The sequence below is a fragment of the Moschus berezovskii genome, chromosome 6, assembly GCF_049115385.1.
Source record: "Moschus berezovskii isolate FMDL1 chromosome 6, NW_MosBer_1.0, whole genome shotgun sequence".
Lineage (NCBI taxonomy): Eukaryota > Metazoa > Chordata > Mammalia > Artiodactyla > Moschidae > Moschus > Moschus berezovskii.
The window spans coordinates 27,205,558-27,218,866 of NC_142465.1; the positions used below are offsets into that span (position 1 = coordinate 27,205,558).

Consider the following 13,309-nt stretch of genomic DNA (forward strand, 5'->3'; position numbering starts at 1 on the left):
AAACCAGAATGTCAAACGATCAAAGAGATAAAGCACACCAAGCAAGCAGTTCAGAGACTAGACTAGCTGACAGTAATGCTCACTTCCTGTGGACCAATCTGCATGGGAAACCAGGTTGTAACTAGAACACTGCTCAGTGAGTATAAAACCAAAAAGAAGGCAGGCCCAGCCATCTCCAGAGGAATCTGAATTGAAGAGTTCGTACTGAGGTCAGGTGGGGCCAGTCCTTACCTCTGCAGATACCCTTTCCCAGACAGGGTTCCCTCTTTGTCTGAGGCTAATTAACCATTTCTGAAGGACTCTTTCAGTTCAGTTCAGTTCAGTCGCTCAGTCGTGTCCGACTCTCCGCGACCCCATGAATCACAGCACGCCAGGCCTCCCTGTCCATCACCAACTCCCGGAGTTCACTCAAACTCATGTTCATTGAGTCGGTGATGCCATCCAGCCATCTCATTCTCTGTCGCTCCCTTCTCCTCCTGCCCCCAATCCTTCCCAGCATCAGTCTTTTCCAGTGAGTCAACTTGTCACATGAGGTGGCCAAAGTATTGGAGTTTCAGCTTTAGCATCATAGCTCTGTGAATAAAAACAATGCTGTTACAAGTTTTAAGGGCCTAGAAGCCATCCCATCCTTTCAGGTAATTTACCTAGATGTGTAATCTGATTCTTTTTATGTTTGTTTCACACTTTAGCTCTCTTAGAAGAAAATCTCCTTTCCAAAATTCGAAGCTCATAGGTAGATACATCCCTATTTTTGCTAAATACCAACAGTAAGATAATCACCCCATCTAACATAAAATAATTCTCCAATAATGTAATCCCCTTTTTGAGGCAACACGTTTGTCTCCCTATAGCAGTAAGAAATGTTCCTGGAGAACACTAAGAGTCAGTTCATTCATTCACTCCTTTAACTTCTATTTACTGGGTGTCTATTATGCGCCAAGCACTGAGCAATGTGCTGTGGGTCAACAGGATGTAAAAGACATGGACTCTGCCCAGCCAGATCTCTGAGTACCGTGAAAGGAAAACTAATCATTTACTGCAGTCCCAGCAGAGAAGGTAAAATTGCAAACAGAGAAACATGCCCTGAAGGGAAAAAGCAAACAATTCTTTGAGAAAACTAATGAGCTGAAAAGGAGGGTTAAAAAGTATTCCCTAAAGAAATGAGATTTGAGTGAAACTTGGGTGGAGACGAGCAGACAACAACTGGCAGAGCAGAGAGTGACCGACAGGACTTGGGGGTCGGGGTAATCAGAAATCTTCCAGCAAACAAAAGCCCAGGTCCACACGGCTTCACAGCTGAATTCTACCAAAAATTCAGAGAAGAGCTAACACCTATTCTACTCAAACTCTTCCAGAAAATTGCTGAGGAAGGAAAACTTTCAAACTCATTCTATGAAGCCACCATCACCCTAATCCCAAAACCTGGCAAAGATCCCACAGAAAAAGAAAACTACAGGCCAATATCACTGATGAACATAGATGCAAAAATCCTTAACAAAATTCTAGCAATCAGAATCCAACAACACATTAAGAAGATCATACATCATGACCAAGTGGGCTTTATCCCAGGAATGCAAGGATTCTTCAATATCCGCAAATCAGTCAACGTAATACACCACATTAACAAACTGAAAAATAAAAACCATATGATTATCTCAATAGATGCAGAGAAAGCCTTCGACAAAATTCAACATCCATTTATGATAAAAACCCTCCAGAAAGTGGGGATAGAAGGAACATTCCTCAACATAATAAAAGCTATATATGACAAACCCACAGCAAACATTATCCTCAATGGTGAAAAAGTGAAAGCATTTCCCCTAAAGTCAGGAACAAGACAAGGGTGCCCACTCTCACCACTACTATTCAACATAGTTCTGGAAGTTTTGGTCATAGCAATCAGAGCAGAAAAAGACATAAAAGGAATCCAAATTGGAAAAGAAGAAGTAAAACTTTCACTGTTCGCCAATGACATGATCCTCTACACAGAAAACCCTAAAGACTCTACCAGAAAACTACTAGACCTAATCAATGAATACAGTAAAGTTGCAGGATATAAAATCAACACACAGAAATCCCTTGCATTCCTATACACTAACAATGAGAAAACAGAAAGAGAAATTAAGGAAACTATTCCATTCACAACTGCAACGAAAAGAATAAAAGGTTTAGGAATATATCTAGCTAAAGAAACAAAAGACCTATATATTGAAAACTATAAAACACTGGTGAAAGAAATCAGAGAGGACACTAATAGATGGAGAAATATACCGTATCCGTGGATTGGAAGAATAAATATAGTGAAAATGAGTATACTACCCAAAATAATTTATACATTCAATGCAATCCCTATCAAGCTACCAATGATATTTTTCACAGAGCTAGAACAAATAATCTCACAATTTGTATGGAAATACAAAAAACCTCAAATAGCCAAAGCAATCTTGAGGAGGAAGAATCGAACTGGGGGAATCAACCTGTCAGACTTCAGGCTCTACTACAAAGCCACAGTCATCAAGACAGTATGGTACTGACATAAAAACAGAAATATAGATCAATGGAACAAAATAGAAAGCCCAGAGATAAATCCATGCACCTATAGACACCTTATCTTTGACAAAGGAGGCAAGAATATAAAATGGAGAAAAGACAGTCTCTGCAACAAGTGGTGCTGGGAAAACTGGTCAGCCACTTGTAAAAGAATGAAACTAGAACACTCCCTAACACCATACAAAAAAATAAACACAAAATGGATTAAAGATCTAAATGTAAGACCAGAAACTATAAAACTCCTAGAGGAGAACATAGGCAAAACACTCTTCGACATAAATCACAGCAGGATCCTCCATGACCCACCTCCCAGAATACTGGAAATAAAAGCAAAAATAAACAAATGGGACCTACTTAAAATTAAAAGCTTCTGCACAGCAAACGAAACTATAAACAAGGTGAAAAGACAGCCTTCAGAATGGGAGAAAATAATCTCCAAAATATACAAGCAGCTCCTTCAGCTCAATTCCAGAAAAATAAACAACCCAATCAAAAAATGGGCCAAAGAACTAAACAGACATTTCTCCAAAGAAGACATACAGATGGCTAACAAACACATGAAAAAATGCTCAACATCCCTCAAAATCAGAGAAATGCAAATCAAAACCACAATGAGGTACCATTTCACACCAGTCAGAATGGCTGCTATCCAAAAGTCTACATGCAATAAATGCTGGAGAGGGTGTGGAGAAAAGGGAACCCTCTTACACTGTTGGTGGGAATGCAAACTAGTACAGCCACTATGGAGAACAGTGTGGAGATTCCTTAAAAAACTGGAAATAGAACTGCCATACAACCCAGCAATTGCACTCCTGGGCATACACACCAAGGAAACCAGAATTGAAAGAGACACATGTACTCCAATGTTCATCGCAGCACTGTTTATAATAGCCAGGACATGGAAGCAACCTAGATGTCCATCTGCAGATGAATGGATAAGAAAGCTTTGGTACATATACACAATGGAGTATTACACAGCCATTAAAAAGAATACATTTGAATCAGTTCTAATGAGGTGGATGAAACTGGAGACTATTATACAGAGTGAAGTAAGCCAGAAAGAAAAACACCAATACAGTATACTAACGCATATATATGGAATTTAGAAAGATGGTAACGATAACCCTGTATCAGTTCAGTTCAGTAGCTCAGTCATGTCCGACTCTTTGCAACCCCATGAATCACAGCACGCCAGGCCTCCCTGTCCATCACCAACTCCCGGAGTTTACTCAAACTCATGTCCATCAAGTTGGTGATGCCATCCAGCCATCTCATTCTCTGTCGTCCCCTTCTCCTCCCGCCCCCAATCCCTCCCAGCATCAGAGTCTTTTCCAGTGAGTCAGCTCTTCGCATGAGGTGGCCAAAGTATTGGAGTTTCAGCTTTAGCATCAGTCCTTCCAACGAACACCCAGGATTGATCTCCTCTAGACTGGTTGGATCTCCTTGCAGTCCAAGGGACTCTCAAGAGTCTTCTCCAGCACCACAGTTCAAAAGCATCAATTCTTCGGTGACCCTGTATATGAGACAGCAAAAGAGACACAGGTGCATAGAACAGTCTTTTGGACTCTGTCGGAGAGGGTGAGGGTGGGATGGTTTGGGAGAATGTCATTGAAACATGTATATTATCATATGTGAAATGAATCGCCAGTCCAGGTTCAACGCATGAGACAGGATGCTTGGTGCTGGTGCACGGGGATGACCCGGAAGGAGGATAAGGAGAGGAGGGAGGTGGGAGGGGGGTTCAAGAAGGGGAACACATGTACACCCAGGGTGGATTCATGTCAATGTATGGCAAAACCAATATAATAATGTAAAGTAATTAGCCTCCAATAAAAAAAAAAAAGAAATGAGATTTGAGTGAAAGTTGGGTGGAGACTAACAGGCAACAACTGGCAGAGCAGAGAGTGACCGAGAGGACTGGGGGGCGGGGGGACATTTCAGATGAGGGAAACTGCATTCCAAAAGCCTTGAGGCTTCCAGACAGTGAGCAGCTCACAAACGGGAGGGATCTAAAGAAGATCAGAGATACTGGAGAACAAGCACTGGCCAAACAGTCATGAGAGACGTAGGACAAGTAGGAGGGAGCTGGGCCACAGCAGACCTTGCCACACAAAATTACAGGTTTTGATCTTTATGCTGGGATGAAGAGTTTTAGGGTAAGTTGATGATTCTTGATCAGAATGGCACCTCTAAAGATCACTCTGTCCACAGACTGAAGAATAAGTTGGAGGTGGGTAAGGAGCAGGCTGGGGGATGAACTTAAGAGGTGATGATAGTCGTCCTGACCAGAGATCCTGGTTCTTTAGGCTATATTGATTAGCAGAGATGAAGAGAAAAGGACAGGACTGAGATACTGTAAAGATAAATGTCCATTAGCAGGCAATGGCTAAGAAAAAACTGTCCCACTGTATGGACGCACTACTCAGCAACGAAAAGGAATGGACAATAATAACAACACAGGAACTTGGGGATGCAGAAAAGGGTAATTTACCAGGAAGAGGCACAAGGGAACTTTGGGGGTTGAAATCTAAATTATGTTTGGTGATTATACAGGCATATAAATTGTTCAAAACTTATCAAAATATACGTTTGAGTGGTTACACTCTATCATATGTAAAATAGATCTCGATAGGGTTGATTTTTTTTTTAAAATCAGTGCAACTTAATTATTAAATGTACAGACTCTGGTACTGTACAGACATGGGTTTGAACTCTAGTTCTACTATTGATGATTGGGGCACACTGCTGCTGCTGCTGCTGCTAAGTCACTTCAGTCGTGTCCGACTCTGTGCGACCCCATAGACGGCAGCCCACCAGGCTCCCCCATCCCTGGGATTCTCCAGGCAAGAACACTGGAGTGGGTTGCCATTTCCTTCTCCAATGCATGAAAATGAAAAGTGAAAGTGAAGTCACTCAGTTGTGTCCAATTCTTAGCAACCCCATGGACTGCAGCCTACCAGGCTCCTCCGTCCATGGGATTTTCCAGGCAAGAGTACTGGAGTGGGGTGCCATTGCCTTCTCCGTGGGGCACTCTAGGAAAGTCAAAAAAATGGGAAGGGAGGGTGGCCATTCTGAGGATCAAATAACCCAGTTTAGCAGATTGCTAAACACAAAGGCAAGAAGGCCTGTCATTCAAATTTTATTCCTTGACCCAATGGGAGCACTAGATCAAGGAATGAACATTTCCTGAGGGTATCCTATGATTAGACATATGCAAGGCCCTTTACGGACATAGTCTCACTGATCCTAAGGAAAACTCTTAAGAGATGTTTATTAGAAATGTAGACATTGTCCAGGAAATAGTACTGGTGAAGGTCCTCCACAGAATGCACAGGGAGCCAAGGTCCTTGCAGTGGTGAGAGAAAGTCGCCTTAGATCCATCTCAGTGATCTGAGAGCAAACTGGAGAGTCCCCACATGGGATTTTCCAAAACGCAGCACTTAAACATAGGTAACCTGAGTGATAATTCTAGATGTCATATGGCTGAACATTAGTTACCATGCTCTGATTGCATTCATTGATAAGGTTACTGTCTTAGTCCTTTCAGGCTGTTATTACAAAATATGATGGACTAGTTAACTTATAAACAACACAAATTTATTTCTAACAACCTTTCTGGAGGCTGGAGTCTGAGATCAAGGTGCCAGCATGGTCAAGTGAGGGCCTTCTTCTGAGTTGCAGGGTTCTCACTGAATCCTCACATGGTGGCAAGGGACACGAGAGCTCTCAGACATTAATCCCAATCATGATAGGGCCACCCTCATGACCTGATCGCCTTCCAAAAGCTGCACCTCATAATACCAACCCATTCGGCTTTAGGATTTCAACCTACGAATTTGTGGGGGGGACACAAACAGTCAGACTCTAGTAGTTACCTTCCACTTATGTTAATGATACTGGTTTTCCATTATAGTGATGAATTATATTTCTTTCAGAAATAAGTTTATTTAAGCTTTTTAAAATGAGTCAAATTAAAACTATGAAGGAATTGATAGCATGAGTACCACTTCAGTTCAGTTCAGTTCAGTCGCGTCCGACTCTTTGCGACCCCATGGACCGCAGCACACCAGGCATCTATGTCCATCACCAACTCCCGGAGTTCACTCAAACTCATGCCATCCAACCATCTCATCCTCTGTTGTCCCCTTCTCCTCCCACCCTCAATCTTTCCCAGCATCAGGGTCTTTTCAAATGAGTCAGGTCTTCGCATCAGGTAGCCAAAGTATTGGAGTTTCAGCTTCACCATCAGTCCTACCAATGAACACCCAGGACTGATCTCCTTTAGGATGGATGGACTGGTTGGATCTCCTTGCAGTCCAAGGGACTCTCAAAAGTCTTCTCCAAGACTACAGTTCAAAAGCATCTATTCTTCTGACTTCAGTTTTCTTTATCAGAGAAGGCAATGGCACCCCACTCCAGTACTCTTGCTTGGAAAATCCCATGGACGGAGGAGCCTGGTAGGCTGCAGTCCATGGTGTCGCAAAGAGTTGGACACAACTGAGAGACTTCACTTTCACTTTTCACTTTCATGCATTGTAGAAGGAAATGGCAACCCACTCCATTGTTCTTGCCTGGAGAATCCCAGGGATGGGGGAGCCTGGTAGGCTGCCATCTATGGGGTCGCACAGAGTCGGACATGACTGAAGCGACTTAGCAGCAGCAGCAGCATCTGCATATCTGAGGTTATTGATATTTCTCCCGGCAATCTTGATTCCAGCTTGTGCTTCTTCCAGCCCAGCGTTCCTCATGATGTACTCTGCATATAAGTTAAATAAGCAGGATGACAATATACAGCCTTGACGTACTCCTTTTCCTATTTGGAACCAGTCTGTTGTTCCATGTCCATTTCTAACTTTTGCTTCCTGACCTGCATACAGGTTTCTCAAGAGGCAGGTCAGGTGGTCTGATATTCCCATCTCTTTCAGAATTTTCCACAGTTTACTGTGATCCACAGTCAAAGGCTTTGGCATAGTCAATAAAGCAGAAATAGATGTTTTTCTGGAACTCTCTTGCTTTCTCCATGATCCAGCAGATGTTGGCAATTTGTTCTCTGGTTCCTCTGCCTTTTCTAAATCCAGCTTGATCATCTGGAAGTTCACAGTTCATGCATTGCTGAAGCCTGTCTTGGAGAATTTTGAGCATTACTTTACTAGAATGAGGTGAGTACAACTGTGCAGTAGTTTGAGCATTCTTTGGCATTGCCCTTCTTTGGGATTGGAATGAAAACTAACCTCTTCCAGTTCTGTGGCCACTGCTGAGTTTTCCAAATTTGGATATATCAAAATTGTGAAGAGGATTTGAAATGACTGAAACTTGATAAAGGCTGGGCCAACCCAAGCAGAGAACTGCTAAGATCCCAAGATGCTAGGAAGGTGGTGTAGGGATCCAGAAGGGATTCAGGCTGGGGCTTTAACAACCTTAGACAGCCTGCTATTGTTCAGTCACTAAGTCATGTCCAACTCTTTGTAACCCATGGACTACAGCATGCCAGGCTTCCTTGTCCTTCGCCATCTCCCAGAGCTTGCTCAAACACATGTCCATTGAGTTGGTGATGCCATCCAACCATCTCAATTTCTGTCGTCCCCTTCTCCTCCTGCCTTCAATCTTTCCCAGCACCAGGGTCTTTTCCAATGAGTTGACTCTTCACATCAGGTGGTCAAAGTTTTGGAGCTTCAGCATCAGTCCTTCCAATGAATATTCAGGACTGATTTCCCTTGGGATTGACTGGTTTAATCTCCTTGCAGTCCAAGGGACTCTCAAGAGTCTTCTCCAACACCACAGTTCGAAAGCATCAATTCTTCGGCACCTCAGCCTTCTTCATGGTCCAACTCTCACATCCATACATGATTAGTAGAAAAACCATAGCTTTGACTATACAGACCTTTGTCAGCAAAGTAATGTCTTTGCTTTTTACTACCTTGTCTAGGTTGGTCATAGCTTTTCTTCCAAGGAGCAAGTGTCTTTTAATTTCATGGCTGCAGTCACCATCTGCAGTGATTTTGGAGCCCAAGAAAATAAAGTCTGTCACTGCTTCCATTATTTCCCCATCTATTGGCCATGAAGTGATGGGACAAGATGCCACAATCTACAGTTTTTGAATGTTGAGTTTTAAGACAGTTTTTTCACTCTCCCCTTTCACCTTCATTAAGAGGCTCTTTAGTTCCTCTTCACTTTCTGCCATAAAAGTGATGTCATCTGCATGTCTGAGATTATTGACATTTCTCCCAGCAATCTTGATTCCAGCCTGTGCTTCTCCAGCCTGGCATTTCGCATGATGTACTCTGCATATTAGTTAAATAAGCAGTGTGACAATATACAGCCTTGACATACTCCTTTCCGAATTTGGAACCAGTCCGTTGTTCTATGTCTGATTCTAACTGTTGCTTCTTGACCTGCATACAGGTTTCACAGGAGGCAGGTATGGTGGTCGGGTATTCCTATCTCTTTAAGAATGTTCCACAGTTTGTTGTGATCCACACAGTCAAAGGCTTTAGCATAGTCAATGTAGCAGACGTAAATGTTTTTCTGCAACTCTCTTGCTTTTTCTATGATCCAATGGATGTTGGCATTTGATTTCTGACTCCTCTACCTTTTCTAAATCCAGGTTGAACATCTGGAAATTCTCAGTTCACGTATTGTTGAAGCCTAGCTTGGAGAACTTTTAGCATTACTTTGCTAGCTTACGAAATGAGTGCAATTATGTGGTAGTTTGAACATTCTTTGGCATTGCCTTTCTTTAGGACTGGAATGAAAACACGTTTTCCAGTCCTATGGCCACTGCTGAGTTTTCCAAATTTGCTGGCATACTGAGTGCGCACTTTAACAGCATCATCTTTTAGGATTTGAAATAATTCAGTTGGAATTCCATCACCTCCACTAGCTTTGTTCATAGTGATGCTTCCTAAGGCCAAGTTGAGTTCACATTTCAAGATATCTGGCTCTCGGAGAGTGATCACACCATCGTGGTTATCTGGGTCATTAAGATCTTTTTTGTATAGTTCTTCTGTGTATTCTTGCCACCTCTTCTTAGCCTGGAAAGAGAGTTTTTATCTTGTGTCCTATTCCCACGAGTGGCTTCAAGACACCTAGGGTCAAAACTCAGGCCCTGGAGAAGGCATCAAGATGGGGAAGAGAGAGGAACACAGGGAGAGGGGAGTGGGAGGAGATAGGGAAGGAGTTGGAGCTAATGATAATCCAGAGTCTCTCAATGCCACTCAGGGCTCCAGTGCTATTATCTTTCCACTTCAGCTAGGACAGCTTTGGGGGAAAAGCCAAAACAGCTCAAAGCTTTTCTTAGAATCTCCTTTTCCTCTATAAACTAGGAAGAATCCAGTTGTAAAATGATCATTTTCAGAAACAATAGAATTAAAATAATGAAACTTCTTGTACTTTCAACTTCACTCTGTCACTGTCACAGGTGGCTTTTGAGGATGAGGCAAGAGACAATAGAGTAATTGTTCCTAGAAAAGATAGTGACGCTCTGCAAATTGAAATTCACTGCCTTTTACATCCAGCATTGTGTTTCCCAAGCAAAATCTTTGCAAAGCAGCTGGATGGCATACATGATATATTCTTCTTATAAGCCAGGACTGGTCTGATTTTTTTCCTAGTCTCATATCCAAACTAATCCTTAGGGGATTTTAAAAATGCTTACGGAATTTATTCTATGCCCTGTTTATTCCTGTTTCTCTCTGTGGTCCCAGCATGCTCCATCTTAAGATTTGGTCAAATTAACTTCTAAATAAAGCCTCTAAATTCTATTCCAATACTCTTACCACCATCACCCCCCAAAACGTACACTGTCCATGCCCAGGTTCTCTAGAGATAGTTCCTATACTCAGCTATGGAGGGAGGGGGAGGGAGAGAGTTAAATGCCTCTTTAGACTTGTAAATCAGCCTGAAGGATGGAAGGGCAGGAGTAGGGATAAGACAATAAGTGGCCAGAATTCAGTGCAATACAAAGATGGGACCCAAGAGAAAAAAGAAACAAACTACATCCTATGGGTGGAATCTTTAGGGGATAAAGAAAAAGATTATAAACTTGGGGCCTATAGGTACTTCTAGAAAAGTCTTGGTTGAAAACAAGACACTGAATGAAGGCTTGCTGATTGGATCAAACATATGAACACTATGTTCATAAACATATGAACTAGCTTAAGGTAGTTCATGAACTACCTTTACAGTGTGCATAAGCTAAGCAGCTTCACGGAAAGAGAAGATAGGGAGCTGACCATCCAGAAACTTATTCTTATCCTTTCCAGTTTCAATCAAATATGGATCAAAGGTTAGAGGTTACATCAGGGATCTTAGCCCCATGCTCCAGACCTGTGATTAGATCAATATCAGACATGGCATCTTTCCTCCTGTCTTTCACAATAAAGACCACGTAAGTTTTAGGGCTTTCTGAGATTAAAGAAGCTAAAACCCACTAACAGAAAAAGAAGTGAGAACATGATATGCAATAGCTTCCATAAGAACTGGTTAAAGTACCCTGGTTATTCATTCATTCATCCATACTGTTGTGGACGACAATCATTGTTTCAGGAAGCATCTGTTGAGAGTCTACTATCCACCTCCCAGTTAATACAGGACAGCTGCGTGGTCCTGAACTGTAGTGTAGCAGACAGGGAGAACTGGGTGAAGAGCTGGGTAGCATGAATCTGAACCCTGGCACTGACATTCAGTAACTCTGGGGAAGGGCATTCCAGGCAGAGAATAATATGTGAGCCATCCCAGAGAGACAAAAAACAGCATATAAGTTCAAGAAACTGTCAGCAGCATGATGTTCAGTAAAAGTATCAGGTAGAGAGGCAAGAGTTTAGGCTAATATGTAGCAAGTACTCAAATATTATTGAATAAATGAATGAGAAATAGGCAGGAACAGATCACACAGGACCTTAAATTCATTCCATGCTAAGGAACTTGGATTTCTTCTGTGCTTGTAGGCAATGGAGACTCACCAATAAGAAAGGACTTTACTCAGACTTAGGTTATAGTTATTAATAGATGCTGTGCTATGTGGAAAATTAATTTAGGGAGACAAGAAATGACACACACACATGAACAGTTAAAGAGTCTATGGTCCTAGGGAGGAGAAGAGAGCAAATGACTTGGAGAAATCAGAGTTTAAACAGACAGCATTTGGCTAGTAATTAGATAAGGAGTCTAAGCAGAAGAAAAACTAAATCATGGACTTTTAGGGTGACAAAGTACTTGACCAATTTATATAGAAAGTGCATGAAGAACAAGTATAGAATGGAAACTGGTAAGTTTGGCTTTGGACACATTGAGTGAAACACCCAGGGGGAAATAAACAATAGGCAACGAGTTGACTCACTGGAAAAGACTCTGATGCTGGGAAAAGTTGGGGGCGGGAGGAGAAGGGGACGACGGAGAATGAGATGGCTGGATGGCATCACCGACTCTGTGGACATGAGTTTGAGTGTACTCCGGGAGTTGGTGATGGACAGGGGGGCCTGGCGTGCTGTGATTCATGGGGTCGTGGAGAGTCGGACACGACTGAGCGACTGAACTGAACTGAACTGAACTGAACTGAACATTTACCGAGATCTTCCTGTGGGCCATGATTATTCTAAGCCCCCTATACACATGTACTCATTTAATCTTCACGACAGCCCCTGTGAGGTCTGTATAATGATTAAGGCCATTTTTTAGAGAACAAAAATAAGGCATAGAGAATTTAAATAAGTTCCCAAAGTTCCCAAACTGGTAAGTGTCAGAGTCATGCTCAAACCCAGACCATCTAGCTCTAAATGCCCCTCTCTCAATCTCTGTGCAAATATATCGACATGTAATTGCCAAACAGTGAAGGATTCCTCCCCCATCTCTTCTCATAGAAACAGAACTCAAAAAATAAATGAAAGTGATGATTTTACACACAAAATGCAAGAATTTCAACCATGAGATCATGAATGTCATTATTATTGGTGATTTAATACAGTAAAATTTCAATCTGCATTTTAATACACATCCAGTCTCCAAAGTGAGCAAGACATAGTGATATTTTTATATTCATTTGTCAAGCCATGGTTTTTTATATTATTTATTGACAGTAAATTAAACAGCATATGTTCATTTGCTAAATAGTGAAAAGTTAAACTGTTCCCTATATATATTATAGTACTATTACAGGACATATTAAGATATATTTCATTTTATATAATATTTAGTAATATACCACTAACATTGATTTAAAAAAAAAACTTCTTTGCTTTCTAGTTACTTTGCAAATATAATACATTTTTTTTTTAATTCCTAAGAGGTTTTGTGAAATTATATATTATTGTGAAATGGGTTTAACTTTAAATAGGTCAGAAACTACTGCTTGGCACCAAGATATTCCTGCCATTTAGAAATGTTTCATAACCAAGAAACCTCCATGAACAACTATAATAAGAAAAAGTCTGAGAATTTTTCCATTCCGGTGTTTGTGGTAGAGCATTCAAATATGACTGGTATACGTTACCGTGTGACTAACCACTTTAGGGACACAGCTCAGGACTTTGTGGATGTGTTCTACTGATGAACTACTGTGTTGGAGCTCAACGCCATTTTCACTTGATTTTAATCCTTCACAGGTCAAAACACAGCAGCTCTCTTTGAAAAGTCAGGTTTAACAGAATGCACATGTGACACATTCTTAGAAATGGAGGAAACACTTTTACTTCCTCTCCTGGTTACCAAAGACTCTAGAACTTACTGTAACTTCAACAGCTGCCAAAAGGAAAGTTTTTTTCTT

The 13,309-nt window shown here is 41.5% G+C and overlaps 1 long non-coding RNA gene across 1 annotated transcript in view; it reads right to left on the minus strand.

The window, feature by feature from the left end:
- Positions 1-480: 480 nt before the first annotated feature.
- LOC129536450 (uncharacterized) overlaps positions 481-13,309 on the minus strand; it is a 105,046-nt gene continuing 92,217 nt past the window's right edge. The window contains exon 4 of the long non-coding RNA XR_008681813.2: positions 481-573. This is a non-coding gene — a long non-coding RNA (uncharacterized LOC129536450). The remainder of the gene's footprint in view (positions 574-13,309) is intronic.